The 15357-nt window shown below is 44.4% G+C and overlaps 1 protein-coding gene and 1 long non-coding RNA gene across 3 annotated transcripts in view; one reads left to right on the top strand and one right to left on the bottom strand.

Annotated features, from left to right (window-relative positions):
• The window catches only part of LOC146681980 (NACHT, LRR and PYD domains-containing protein 12-like), a 427057-nt gene that overhangs the window by 177394 nt on the left and 234306 nt on the right, over positions 1 to 15357 (bottom strand). The window lies entirely within an intron of this gene.
• LOC146681991 (uncharacterized) lies at positions 11056 to 14873 on the top strand. Its single transcript, XR_014917961.1, has 2 exons — positions 11056 to 11277; positions 14697 to 14873. It is a non-coding gene; the product is annotated as an uncharacterized LOC146681991 (long non-coding RNA).

Raw genomic sequence — 15357 nt, 5'->3', positions numbered from 1 at the left:
TTCATGCCACACAGAGGGCATCTGTGTAGATTTAGGGGACAAGGTCTAAAGTAGTTTGGTTGTGAAAACAATGTCTGTGCGTGATGTCTGTTTATGGCTCAAGGCCTCCACTGAATTGTTTACTGTGCTTCACACAGCCTGATAAGGAGCAGTGGTACAGAGTGAAAATGATGAATTAACGGTGTGAGTTTTATTTCGGAGAGAATATGAAAAGGTTGTGTTGATTTGACTCAGTTGTTTAAGTTTCTGCCAAAGCAAAACATTTGTGTGCAACCAGTGTCCACTATTGAATTAAGTCAATCCAACATGTATTTGTCAGTGCAAAAAGGAGTTACGGTACCTGTATGCCTACACAATATAGTGTGTGAAGTTTTGGTTGATTTTTGGGTTTTGTTTGACACTAGGTTGATTCTATCAGTGAGGTTTGGATTGTTCTCTTTCTCTAACATAGAGAAAGAGGGTTTGATCTTTGGACATGTTTGTAATGGGCCCCAGTATTTGTTATTATATGAGTGTTTTATTGGTTACGTTTGTTTTTGCTTTTGTTACAGTGCACTGAGATAAGAACATCAGAGAGGTGTGATCCACTGGTGGTGATATTTTGGTATCTTGTGAGTTCCTGATTTAACAAATCAGCTCTTTAATCCAGGCCTGAGAGATTGAACTTTAAAGCGCTATAAAATATTCTTACTGAAAACAGTCGCAAAGTATTTTTCTCCATGATTATAATGGGCTTGGGAGAAATTCACTTATATGGGACATTGATCACATGAGAAGTCCTGAGCCTAAAAGGATTGCAGCGAGTCGATCCAGTCCAAAAAAGAAAAAAAAAACAAACAAGGAACTGTTTCCTTTAAAATGATGACGTCATCTTGCTGGTGATGGAGGCTCGAATAGGTTGCGCGTGAGACTCCATTATCAGCAATATCTGGTATGAATGTGTGTGGATGTATGCATGTGACTGGACTGTGACGGACTGACGACTAAAAGTTTTAACTGACTTGATATTGAGACAAAAACGGTACCGACTTTAGGATTATTGAATGTCCACAGACAATTCACCCAGCCTGTAAAAGAAGGGTGGATGTTTTGTTTTTGCAAGAACAGAAGGATGACAGAGACTAAAGAGCTGTAGCTTCACAGGAGTGTGAACTGCAGGCTTAACCCTTTGGTTGCTAATTTTGAGTTACTGATGTTTGCATTAAGAAAATTGTGTTTTAGTAGCTGTGTTTCGATTAATGTATCATATTATATGGTGGGGAATGTTAAATGCTAAAGTGAAGAAAAGGTTTGATTCCACTCATGACTGAACATGTTATTATTAACCATAGTGGGTCACTGTAAAGAGTCAATTAATTTTTATAGAGGTAAAAAAAAAAAAAAAAAAAAAAAAAAAAACCTCCACCGAGGTCTATGAATAACAGGGGAATGATAGACAGCCACACTCAAAATGGAGATATGTAATGATAAACACTGGTCCCCGTCTTTTGGGCGCTTTCTTGAAGTAGTCAACAATTTAAAAGTAAGATAAAATAACAGGGGCATGTGCTGAGGGGTGGTGCTGCACAAGAACAAGAGTAAAATAAAGAGAATATTGTTTTCAGTTTTGAGAAGTGCAAATTAAAATGTACCATTACACTCAGAGGATCAATATGAAGCTTGATATATGTCAATTTTGAATGAAGTACATGATTGGTGACTGTTCTGTCCTGAGCTTTTGTTTTTACAGCACCCGCTTGATCACACCAACAGTTTCTCGCCACCGAAGAGGGGTACTTGCAAAAAATAGAGAATGGGGAGGAATATCATCAAAACTGGAAAAGGTAATCCCCAAAGGGGGTGATAACGCCATAACTTTCACTTATGGTCAAATTCTCAAAATTTGACCCCGAACTTGAAAAATTCTTCAAACATTTAGAGACAGAGTGGAGGTTTAGATCAACACATGTCACAAACCACATAAGGCTGGAGCATTTGAATCAAAAAGGTGAATTGATACGCAGCAAAATGTTGATCATATTGATTATGTTTATTCCAGGGTGCAGAGAAGATTAGTATTATTAAAGACAACAAATGAAATAACGAAAACTAGAAGTGGAAAAATTTGCGTTAACGGTAATAAAATCAAAACAAAAAGGAAAACTAACTAAAACTGTACTGAATGTTCACAAAACTAACTAAAATTAACTAGATTTATAGCAAAATGTGTTTAGTTGCATTGATGTGTGCGTGCCCTGCAATAGTAAAGTCAAGGCAGTACGTTAGTCGAGTCGTCTGTGTTGCTGCTCCGTCCACGCGCAGAATCATGTCAGGAAAAGTCGGGAGAAAGCGCCAGAGTCCAATTTAGGATTACTTTGAATATGACTGTTTTTTAGATATAGCAAGAGTCTTGTAGTGGAGAGAGACACAATGTCCTCCTGAGACCCAGGGAAAGAAAAAAGGGAAAAGTATTTTCAAGGCAGCGGTCCCCAACCTTTTTTGCGCCACGGACCGGTTTATGCCCGACAATATTTTCACGGACTGGCTGTTCTAAGGCAGGGGTCCCCAACCCCCGGGCCTCGGACCGGTAGCGGTCCGTGAGTCGTTTGGTACCGGGCCGCGAGAGTTGAGGCTCAGGTGTGAAATGTCTGGTTTTCAGGGTTTTTATCGGTTTTAAGCGTTATTTTGTTATCGTTTTTATTGTTAACTCGGTTTTCCTGGGTCTTTTCACATGTGTTATGAATAAATCTTATTTTTTTCGATACTGATACTAGTTTTATTTTGTTGTATTTATCTGAGACACTGGTCCGTGAAAATATTGTCGGGCATAAACCGGTCCTTGGTGCAAAAAAGGTTGGAGACCGCTGTTCAAAGGTACCTTCTTGCTGCATAAATGCTTTAAAGAGTAGAATTTGATATTCGCTGCATGCATGTACATGGGTGCTCACATTTTGTAATTTCTTTAGTGTGATATAACCAAGCAAGTACTATCTTACAGCCTGTTCTTAGACAAATCATGTTTGTGTTCATTTTCCTGCCTACCGCTAGACTCTGAGTAACTGCTAAAATCTAAGAGGAATGAAAATGTTTGTATCTTAGGATCTGTTATCTTTTGTTTGGCTACAGAAACTATGTGTGTGTGTGTGTGTGTGTGTGTGTGTGTGTGTGTGTGTGTGTGTGTGCTTCTCTTTCCTAAAAAAAAAAGTGAGATTTGTGCCATAAATCAGGTCGATTATTTTAATTAGAATGTGTTTTGTTCAAATGAATGTTGTCATATTATTAATAGATTGAAACCTTTTGAAGAGTGCAGTAAGGACCGCTCAGCAGGTGACATTTGCTAAAGTGGAAATGTTAAGGGGACATGCAGTGTTCACGTTAATGTTGAACTTTTCTAAACTCAGTGTGGAGGGGACCGGAGTGTTTTTGTGGCGTGGGTGTGGTGTGATCCTGTGCGCGTGCAGGAGTAGCTCAGAGTGACATAATCTGGTGCGCGTGCGAGAGGTGGCCCGGATTGAGTGGTGGCTGGGTGTGGCCCCCTCTCGTGCGCGTGTAGGAGGGGCTTGGAAGGGTGTAATCTTGTTGCGAGTGCAAGAGTTTGTCCAGTGTGACACTCTCTTGCGCACGTGCAGGAGTGTGAGGTTCAACGCTGGAACGTTGAGCCTCCTCCCCCCCACTTCCGGACCAGGTTATGGATCGTTCCTCAGTGGGTTTGTGAGAGGTGGCCCAGATTGAGTGGTGGCTGGTTGTGGCGTAATCTTGTGCATGTGCAAGAGGTGTGTAGGAGTAGCTCAGAGTGTGAGGTTCATCTGTAGAACGTTGAACCTCCTGAATCCCTCCTCCCGGACCAGGTTATGGACCTTTCCTAAGTGCACGTGTGAGAGGTGGCCCGGATTGAGTGGTGGCTGGGTGTGGCCCCCTCTCGCACACGTGCAGGAGGAGCTCGGAGTGGTGTAATCTGGTGCGCATGCAAGAGGTGGCCCGGATTGAGTGGTGGCTGGGTGTGGCCAACTCTTGTGTGCGTGCAGGAGGAGGTTGGAGTGTTCAATGTTCCAGCGTTGAACCTCCTGAATACCCCCTCCCGACCAGGTTATGGACCTTTCCTCAGTGCACGTGCGAGAGATGCCCCAGATTGAGTGGTGGCTGGGTGTGGCCAACTCTCGTGTGCGTGCAGGAGGAGCTCCGAGTGGTGTAATCTGGTGCGTGTTTGAGAGGTGGACTGGATTGTGTGGTGGCGTGGGCGTTGCGCACTCTTGCAGGAAGGGCTCAGAGCGGGTAATCTTGTGCGCCCAGATTTTATGTGGGAGCAGCGCCCTTTCGCACATTAGCGAGAGGGCGCTGCTCCCACGCGTTTTTCCTGTCCCTGCAGGAGCAACAGGAACTGAAGGAGGAGCAGGAGCGGCTGGAGATGCGACAGGAGTAGCAGGACCTGCCGGACGAGCATGAGCAGCATTCTTCACCTGATGGAAGAGACAGGAGCAGCAGCCATCATTAATAAATGCAACATCATATCAAAATAATAAAATCAATCAGTGTCATTCATAAAGTTGAAGTTGTGTCACTTCAGTCTTCAGCACTTCCTCAAAACATGAAGAAATCCTTTCTCCTTACAAATATCTCTGCCTCACATGATTCTTTGATTAAAACTCATTGTTTAAGTTTATTGGTAAATATTGACACTGATACACACTGTGAATGTGTATGCCAGTGTTGGTGGTCATCTCAAGTTCACTGTACAGATAAATATATATATACGTATACATAAATATATGTAAATACGTATAAAGTATGCATTTTTAATGTGCCGTGCTCAGTTATGTTGCAGCGCTGACTCTACAATGTGGAAGGTCGTAAAAAATGAAGAAGAACCATTAAATCAGAAGATGTGTCCAAACTTTTGACTGGTAGTGTAAATAATTATATGATCAACAATGAGATGAGAGACTTTTTGTCATGGCTGGGGCAGCAGACGTGTGGTGGAGTTAAATGAGGACCCAAGATGCAGGAAACGGCTAGATGCAGGTGAGTGTTTGTTTACAAAGGGTGAAATATAAACAGAAACAAGGGTGGCGAGGACTGCACAAAGACACGAACCTAACCTGGGAAAAACTAATGAACCTGGAACACGAGATGAGAACAGACAGACACGGAGTAATACCAACTAACACAGAGTAATGCAGACGACGCGACAAGGAACACAGGCAGACACACACTATAAATACACACGAGGTAATGAGGGGAATGACACACAGGAGGGGAGCACAGCTGAACCACAAGACGAGACACAAACCTTCAAAGTAAAACAGGAAACACACAGACTGTTTTACAATACAAACTTGGGGACACGAACAGAACAGAGGAAAGACACAGGTAGGGCTGGTAAAACACTAAACACCAGATTCAACCCTAAGAACTAATACAAAATCAGAATTAGCACAAAACACAAGATGAAACCAAAAGGAAACAAAACGCTGCGACCATGACACTTTTAGATGACAATGAAACCATTTCTGCAGTAAGAGGCCTAAAAAAGGAGATAAGATCATGAAAATCCCTTCTAACTGTGGTCATTCAGTACAAGATGTGTCTGCCCAGATCCCAGAAGTGGGAATTAATGAGGTATAGCATGACTCTGAATTTCATCCAGAAAAAACCCAAAACTCCATCTTTCATCAGCCCAAAGGGATGATCGAGATATAAGACTTGGAGATGACACTTCCCTTTCTGCCACATAAATCTGAAAAGCAAATCACCAATTTCAGTATGAGTCTAAAAATGCAGACTTTCCCCTGGTGGTAACATACACTGAACAGTTCAAGAGAGATATTCTCCTCCCTCTTGTGAACTCAGTACAGACATTAGGGAATGCTCAGTTTGATGGAGTAATTTCACACACTGTTGGGGATTAAATATGGAAGTGGGGACATGAAGCAGGCTCTCCGAAACCACTTAAAGATGGGCACAATATTTGGTGATGTGGATATTAAGGAGCATTTGACCAAAGTACAGTACTGTGTCTGTGAAGGAAACCACTGGTCTGTATGGTCTTAGTTTTTTCTACAGCAGCAATTTAGCTGAACTGTATCCCAACCTCAGCTCTGACGTGTGACTCAAAGCAAAAGCTCAGAAATGCATCTGAGGTCAGGAGCATCTATCACCTCTTGCCCAGATTTATTAGATATTCTTGATATTCAAACACACGAGGGTGCAGTAATGATAATATTAAGTTTAAGTTATTAGTAAAATATTTATTTTACTCAGCATGTGTAACCTGCCTAATTTCTTTCCCTCAGCATTTTGACATGTCCCATTCTTCTTTCGGGTAGTCAGTGAACTGTCCATGGTGCTGAAGTTTATAGGCAATGACTCTTTCACTTACTTTAAATTTCAAAACACGGACAAACCACCAGAACACAAAAGTAGGAAAATGACGAGGCGTCCCCTCATTCTATTCCAAAAACAGCATCGTTTTAGTCAAGGCAGTTGGTGTCATTTGTTTGTTATGCTTAAAGCTGTTACCAGCTTGAATCCTTTCCCTTTTTTATTGGGGTGGGGTGCATATTACCTCTTTAAACAGTCCCCCAAACGCTTAAGGTCAGTACTGGTTATGGCAGTAGTAGTCTCTAATGGTGCACCAACAGCCACGACCCAGATCACAGAGGAACCTCAGATTTGGGGAGTTTAGTCAGCAAGTGTCCTGTGAACAATAATGCAGCTCTCAGTTATAGCTGTATCCAGTCGTCTATATGGATATAGACATATTGGATACTGCTGTACACAGTTAGAAGATGTGTGCTTGCTGGTAGTAAGAATAGAATAGAATAGAATAGAATAATCCTTTAATTGTCCCACAAGGGGAAATTTGGTTGTAACAGCAGCCATAAAGACACAAATACAAACAACCAGGACACAGAACAGAAACATACACAATTTTTCTTACATATTTACATCAAGGAGAATGGTTACTATAAACAGAGTACTGTACAGTTATTAAATTAAATAAAATTAACTACAGATAAGAGGCAAACTCAGGTTGTAGTGATTAAATTATTGCAGTTACAGCGCAGACGTAAACATGTACAGTGGGGCAAAAAAGTATTTAGTCAGCCACCGATTGTGCAAGTTCCCCCACCTAAAATGATGACAGAGGTCAGTAATTTGCACCAGAGGTACACTTCAACTGTGAGAGACAGAATGTGAAAAAAAAAAAATCCATGAATCCACATGGTAGGATTTGTAAAGAATTTATTGGTAAATCAGGGTGGAAAATAAGTATTTGGTCAATAACAAAAATACAACTCAATACTTTGTAACATAACCTTTGTTGGCAATAACAGAGGTCAAACGTTTACTATAGGTCTTTACCAGGTTTGCACACACAGTAGCTGGTATTTTGGCCCATTCCTCCATGCAGATCTTCTCGAGAGCAGTGATGTTTTGGGGCTGTCGCCGAGCAACACGGACTTTCAACTCCCGCCACAGATTTTCTATGGGGTTGAGGTCTGGAGACTGGCTAGGCCACTCCAGGACTTTCAAATGCTTCTTACGGAGCCACTCCTTTGTTGCCCAGGCGGTGTGTTTTGGATCATTGTCATGTTGGAAGACCCAGCCTCGTTTCATCTTCAAAGTTCTCACTGATGGAAGGAGGTTTTGGCTCAAAATCTCACGATACATGGCCCCATTCATTCTGTCCTTAACACTGATCAGTCGTCCTGTCCCCTTGGCAGAAAAACAGCCCCATAGCATGATGTTTCCACCCCCATGCTTCACAGTAGGTATGGTGTTCTTGGGATGCAACTCAGTATTCTTCTTCCTCCAAACACGACGAGTTGAGTTTATACCAAAAAGTTCTACTTTGGTTTCATCTGACCACATGACATTCTCCCAATCCTCTGCTGTATCATCCATGTGCTCTCTGGCAAACTTCAGACGGGCCTGGACATGCACTGGCTTCAGCAGCGGAACACGTCTGGCACTGCGGGATTTGATTCCCTGCCGTTGTAGTGTGTTACTGATGGTGACCTTTGTTACTTTGGTCCCAGCTCTCTGCAGGTCATTCACCAGGTCCCCCCGTGTGGTTCTGGGATCTTTGCTCACCGTTCTCATGATCATTTTGACCCCACGGGATGAGATCTTGCGTGGAGCCCCAGATCGAGGGAGATTATCAGTGGTCTTGTATGTCTTCCATTTTCTGATGATTGCTCCCACAGTTGATTTTTTCACACCAAGCTGCTTGCCTATTGTAGATTCACTCTTCCCAGTCTGGTGCAGGTCTACAATACTTTTCCTGGTGTCCTTCGAGAGCTCTTTGGTCTTGGCCATGGCGGAGTTTGGAGTCTGACTGTTTGAGGCTGTGGACAGGTGTCTTTTATACAGATGATGAGTTCAAACAGGTGCCATTCATACAGGTAACGAGTGGGGGACAGAAAAGCTTCTTACAGAAGACGTTACAGGTCTGTGAGAGCCAGAGATTTTCCTTGTTTGAGGTGACCAAATACTTATTTTCCACCCTGATTTACGAATAAATTCTTTACAAATCCTACCATGTGGATTCATGGATTTTTTTTTCACATTCTGTCTCTCACAGTTGAAGTGTACCTCTGGTGCAAATTACTGACCTCTGTCATCATTTTAAGTGGGGGAACTTGCACAATCGGTGGCTGACTAAATACTTTTTTGCCCCACTGTATGTTTGCTGGGAGCAGTTCTGGTTGTACAGTCTGACAGCTGCAGGGAGGAAGGACCTGCAGAAACGCTCCTTCATGCATCGAGGATGCAGCAGTCTGTCACTGAAGCAGCTCTGCAGTTCAGCAGCATTTACATGCATGGGGTGGGAGACTCTGTCCATCAGAGATGTTATTTTGGCCACAGTCCTTCTGTCTCCCACCACCTGCACTGGGTCCAGGGTGCATCCCAGAACAGAGCTTGACTTCCTGATGAGTTTATCCAACCTCTTCGTCTCAGCTGCTGATAAACTGCTGCTCCAACATACCACACTGTAAAAAATGACAGATGCCACCACAGAGTCATAGAAGGTCTTTAAAAGCGCTCCCTGGACTCCAAATGACCTCAGCCGCCTCAGCAGGTGGAGTCTGCTCTGACCCTTCCTGTAAAGAGCATCAGTGTTGTGGCTCCAGTCCAGTTTATTATTCAGGTGAACACCCAGGTACCTATAAGAGTCCACTATCTCAATGTCCACTCCCTGGATGTTCACCGCTGTCAGTGTGGTGGGTCTGCGTCTCCGGAAGTCCACCACCAACTCCTTGGTTTTCCCGGCGTTTATCAGCAGGTGGTTCTGCTGACACCAGTCTACAAAGTCCAGAGTCCACCGTCTGTACTCGGAGTCGTCCTCACCTGTGATGAGGCGACTATGGCAGAGTCGTCAGAGAACTTCTGTAGGTGGCAGCGTGGGGAGTTGATGGAGAAGTCCGCAGTGTAGAGGGTGAAGAGGAACGGTGCCAGCACAGTTCCCTGTGGGGAGGGAGAGGTGATGAGCTGTATGCCTCCTTGGTGTTGGCATACAATAAGTCCAATGTTTTATTGTCTCTGGTGTAGCAGGTAACATACTGGGTGAAGGTGGGGAGAGTGGAGGACAGGGAGATGTGATTAAATTATGTGTATAATGATGTTCTCATTTGGGCTGCAGGTACCTGTGATAACATTACACATCAACTATTTTTTTGATCAATGCATAACCAATATATATCAAAAAATAAACTGTTTTTTCACACATTTTCTGTATATGAATTTTACTTAAATCTTTAGTTTAAGAGGATGACGTGAATACATGAGAAAGAGATGGCATGTCATGAGAAATGTACCACTACACACCAAAGACAAGAAGGCAATCACTTAAACATCAACCAACATGCTCTGGTTGGACATATATGTATGCATTTGCATGTATGTATTTCTCTTTGTCAGTTTAACAGTTTCTGTTGTGCCCGTCACTGTTCCCTGTCTGTTTTCTTACCTGCTTCTTCCTGACCTTGTACTTTCTCCTCACGTTCCCTCTTTCCTCGCTCCCTTTGGACTGACAATCATACACAAATAGATTGTATGCAATGAGATGAAAAATTACATTAATATGAAAAAAATTCTGTTAAGATCACTAACAAAAAGTCCTCTCAGTGTACTTTCAACCAAAAGGCAAATAACCAAACCACATGAACATCTAATAAAAGATATAAACATTGATACACTGATCCAACATTATTCTTGATTGACGGATCATTTGATCTTACACTTTTACCTGATGTGGCTCCTTTTTTTGAAAAAACGTCCTTATATCCATTATGAACCTGGCTGTCTCTCTGTACACAAACACACACGCACACAACAGTTATAAGGTTAATGGGCATTCAGTCAGTTAGCATCCATTTCAAACAGGACAGTGGTAACAACAGCAGGCTGCGGACAATCTAAAGTTTTAGATTTTAAATAGGCTGTATACATTTCAATGGGAGCAACAGGACGGGTCAAATGTCGCTGAATTTACTACAGAGTAGGACGGATTGTAGGGCAGCAAACATCGTCGGAAAACACGTTTTCAACACTGCAGGTTACCTGGTGTAATGCTTTTCAGCTAAAAAGAAACATGGTCTGACTCCTACCTAACTGTAGAAAGAGTAACTGAAGGTTAAATGCAGCTAACATGCCCTGTTTTAAGCCAGGCACTTACACCTCTGCACCGCTGCGTCTCAGCCACCATCGCTCTGGCAGCCAGAGCGCTAGAGTCAGAGTAGGGGAGAGCTGGAACAAACCATTTTGGGAGGGGGGGTTATCTATACTTTTGTTGTTAAAATATTACGCCTCAAACAAGTACAGTACTGTATGCTTTTTATATTTTTAGTAGTGTGTCACACAAACAGCAAATATTCTCAAAAAAGTAAGAAATCTTTGGGGGTGCTTTGATTAATTTCGCACAATTACACTGTGCTATCAAGTTGCTTGACCATTACACAACTTAAATTTAGTCCCAACTTATCACATATGATTAGGTGGTGTATTTGTGAATCAATACAAGTTTGTGACATGTTCTTTTAAACGACTCAACCTAATAAATTAACAAGACACTGTGCTACATCGAGAAATATAGAAACCAGGTAACCAGGTACTGCTCAACAGTAGCCGGGGGTGGAGCTTAGCAAATGCGTCAGATGCGTTCTGTTCAAATGAATGTTGTCATAGCATTTATGGAAAAAACACATTTTGAAAAATGCTGGCAGAGCTGGTACATGCACTTTGGATTACAGAGGAGAAAAAGAGAGGAGAGGAAAGAAAAAGAGATTATTTTTTAAGGTAAGGACCGCTCGACAAGTGACATTTGCTAAAGTGGAATTATTAAGGGGACATGCAGTGTCCACGTTTATGTTAAACTTTTCTAAACACAGTGTGGAGGGACCTGTACATGTGTTGGTCTTCTAATGCTGGGCAGACACTGTGCGATTTTTTCAGTCGCGCGATTCAGCTCCTGCTCAAACTGTACGGTTGACTCGCAGGGGTCATAGGTCACGATGCAGGGTCTCACACTATACCGCCCGATGCTCTGATGCGACCTGAGTGCTCACACTGTGCCTCCATAAAATGAAGGTTATAACAGAAATTCTGTCGCTCGCTCTCTCTGTCTTTCACTCACACAGACACACCACCACCATCAACTTTGCTAAATTGCTAATGAAAAACATTGATCAGCTGTGATTGAGCAGCAGTGTAGATCCAACTATTTTCACGGTTGTTGTGGTCGTGATAATTTTGTGAGGCCACATCGAAAAGGCTCGGATGAGCTTTCCAAAGTTCTACAAGTTGTTCCTCCATCGCTTGTGTCCAGATCACACGCTGCACTGCTGTGCTGCTCCGTCTTTTTCGCTGACATTTGTGTTTGCGCGTGCGCAGTGTGACAAACTGCGGTGACACCCTCACGACGGTCGCGAGGGTCGCTCACGACCAAGCGATTGATGATCGGGAGCTGGTCGTGAGGGGTTAATCGCGTCTCGTTACCCCACGTATACTATACGATGCATGACGCACGATGAAGGCCAAAATCGGGCCGATCGCCAAAACGGTCGCACGACTCAAAATGGGCCAAAAATCGCACAGTGTAAGCCCAGCATAAGGCAGCGGTCCCCAACCTTTTTTGCGCCACGGACCGGTTTATGCCCGACAATATTTTCACGGACTGGCTGTTCTAAGGCAGGGGTCCCCAACCCCCGGGCCTCGGACCGGTAGCGGTCCGTGAGTCGTTTGGTACCGGGCCGCGAGAGTTGAGGCTCAGGTGTGAAATGTCTGGTTTTCAGGGTTTTTATCGGTTTTAAGCGTTATTTTGTTATCGTTTTTATTGTTAACTCGGTTTTCCTGGGTCTTTTCACATGTGTTATGAATAAATCTTATTTTTTTCGATACTGATACTAGTTTTATTTTGTTGTATTTATCTGAGACACTGGTCCGTGAAAATATTGTCGGGCATAAACCGGTCCGTGGTGCAAAAAAGGTTGGAGACCGCTGTTCAAAGGTACCTTCTTGCTGCATAAATGCTTTAAAGAGTAGAATTTGATATTCGCTGCATGCATGTACATGGGTGCTCACATTTTGTAATTTCTTTAGTGTGATATAACCAAGCAAGTACTATCTTACAGCCTGTTCTTAGACAAATCATGTTTGTGTTCATTTTCCTGCCTACCGCTAGACTCTGAGTAACTGCTAAAATCTAAGAGGAATGAAAATGTTTGTATCTTAGGATCTGTTATCTTTTGTTTGGCTACAGAAACTATGTGTGTGTGTGTGTGTGTGTGTGTGTGTGTGTGTGTGTGTGTGTGTGTGTGTGTGTGTGCTTCTCTTTCCTAAAAAAAAAAGTGAGATTTGTGCCATAAATCAGGTCGATTATTTTAATTAGAATGTGTTTTGTTCAAATGAATGTTGTCATATTATTAATAGATTGAAACCTTTTGAAGAGTGCAGTAAGGACCGCTCAGCAGGTGACATTTGCTAAAGTGGAAATGTTAAGGGGACATGCAGTGTCCACGTTAATGTTGAACTTTTCTAAACTCAGTGTGGAGGGGACCGGAGTGTTTTTGTGGCGTGGGTGTGGTGTGATCCTGTGCGCGTGCAGGAGTAGCTCGGAGTGACATAATCTGGTGCGCGTGCGAGAGGTGGCCCGGATTGAGTGGTGGCTGGGTGTGGCCCCCTCTCGTGCGTGTGTAGGAGGGGCTTGGAAGGGTGTAATCTTGTTGCGAGTGCAAGAGGTTGTCCAGTGTGACACTCTCTTGCGCACGTGCAGGAGTGTGAGGTTCAACGCTGGAACGTTGAGCCTCCTCCCCCCCACTTCCGGACCAGGTTATGGATCGTTCCTCAGTGGGTTTGTGAGAGGTGGCCCAGATTGAGTGGTGGCTGGTTGTGGCGTAATCTTGTGCATGTGCAAGAGGTGTGTAGGAGTAGCTCAGAGTGTGAGGTTCATCTGTAGAACGTTGAACCTCCTGAATCCCTCCTCCCGGACCAGGTTATGGACCTTTCCTAAGTGCATGTGTGAGAGGTGGCCCGGATTGAGTGGTGGCTGGGTGTGGCCCCCTCTCGCACACGTGCAGGAGGAGCTCGGAGTGGTGTAATCTGGTGCGCATGCAAGAGGTGGCCCGGATTGAGTGGTGGCTGGGTGTGGCCAACTCTTGTGTGCGTGCAGGAGGAGGTTGGAGTGTTCAATGTTCCAGCGTTGAACCTCCTGAATACCCCCTCCCGACCAGGTTATGGACCTTTCCTCAGTGCACGTGCGAGAGATGCCCCAGATTGAGTGGTGGCTGGGTGTGGCCAACTCTCGTGTGCGTGCAGGAGGAGCTCCGAGTGGTGTAATCTGGTGCGTGTTTGAGAGGTGGACTGGATTGCGTGGTGGCGTGGGCGTTGCGCACTCTTGCAGGAAGGGCACAGAGTGGGTAATCTTGTGCAGGAGTAGCTCAGAGTGACATAATCTGGTGCGCGTGCGAGAGGTGGCCCGGATTGAGTGGTGGCTGGGTGTGGCTCCCTCTCGTGCGCGTGTAGGAGGGGCTTGGAAGGGTGTAATCTTGTTGCGAGTGCAAGAGTTTGTCCAGTGTGACACTCTCTTGCGCACGTGCAGGAGTGTGAGGTTCAACGCTGGAACGTTGAGCCTCCTCCCCCCCACTTCCGGACCAGGTTATGGATCGTTCCTCAGTGGGTTTGTGAGATGAGCCCAGATTGAGTGGTGGCTGGTTGTGGCGCCATCTTGCAGGACGAGCTCCGAGTGGCGTAATCTTGTGCATGTGCAAGAGGTGTGCAGGAGTAGCTCAGAGTGTGAGGTTCATCTGTAGAACGTTGAACCTCCTGAATCCCTCCTCCCGGACCAGGTTATGGACCTTTCCTAAGTGCACGTGTGAGAGGTGGCCCGGATTGAGTGGTGGCTGGGTGTGGCCCCCTCTCGCACACGTGCAGGAGGAGCTCGGAGTGGTGTAATCTGGTGCGCATGCGAGAGGTGGCCCGGATTGAGTGGTGGCTGGGTGTGGCCAACTCTCGTGTGCGTGCAGGAGGAGCTCCGAGTGGTGTAATCTGGTGCGTGTTTGAGAGGTGGACTGGATTGTGTGGTGGCGTGGGCGTTGCGCACTCTTGCAGGAAGGGCTCAGAGCGGGTAATCTTGTGCGCCCAGATTTTATGTGGGAGCAGCGCCCTTTCGCACATTAGCGAGAGGGCGCTGCTCCCACGCGTTTTTCCTGTCCCTGCAGGAGCAACAGGAACTGAAGGAGGAGCAGGAGCGGCTGGAGATGCGACAGGAGTAGCAGGACCTGCCGGACGAGCATGAGCAGCATTCTTCACCTGATGGAAGAGACAGGAGCAGCAGCCATCATTAATAAATGCAACATCATATCAAAATAATAAAATCAATCAGTGTCATTCATAAAGTTGAAGTTGTGTCACTTCAGTCTTCAGCACTTCCTCAAAACATGAAGAAATCCTTTCTCCTTACAAATATCTCTGCCTCACATGATTCTTTGATTAAAACTCATTGTTTAAGTTTATTGGTAAATATTGACACTGATACACACTGTGAATGTGTATGCCAGTGTTGGTGGTCATCTCAAGTTCACTGTACAGATAAATATATATATACGTATACATAAATATATGTAAATACGTATAAAGTATGCATTTTTAATGTGCCGTGCTCAGTTATGTTGCAGCGCTGACTCTACAATGTGGAAGGTCGTAAAAAATTAAGAAGAACCATTCAATCAGAAGATGTGTCCAAACTTTTGACTGGTAGTGTAAATAATTATATGATCAACAATGAGATGAGAGACTTTTTGTCATGGCTGGGGCAGCAGACGTGTGGTGGAGTTAAATGAGGACCCAAGATGCAGGAAACGGCTAGATGCAGGTGAGTGT

Source organism: Copadichromis virginalis, linkage group LG23 (assembly GCF_057382275.1).
Source record: "Copadichromis virginalis isolate Kocher_CV1m ecotype Utaka linkage group LG23, C_Virginalis_male_GT1.1, whole genome shotgun sequence".
NCBI lineage: Eukaryota > Metazoa > Chordata > Actinopteri > Cichliformes > Cichlidae > Copadichromis > Copadichromis virginalis.
Note: the sequence above shows the minus strand (reverse complement) of the source record. Positions and strands in the feature narration are given on the sequence as shown.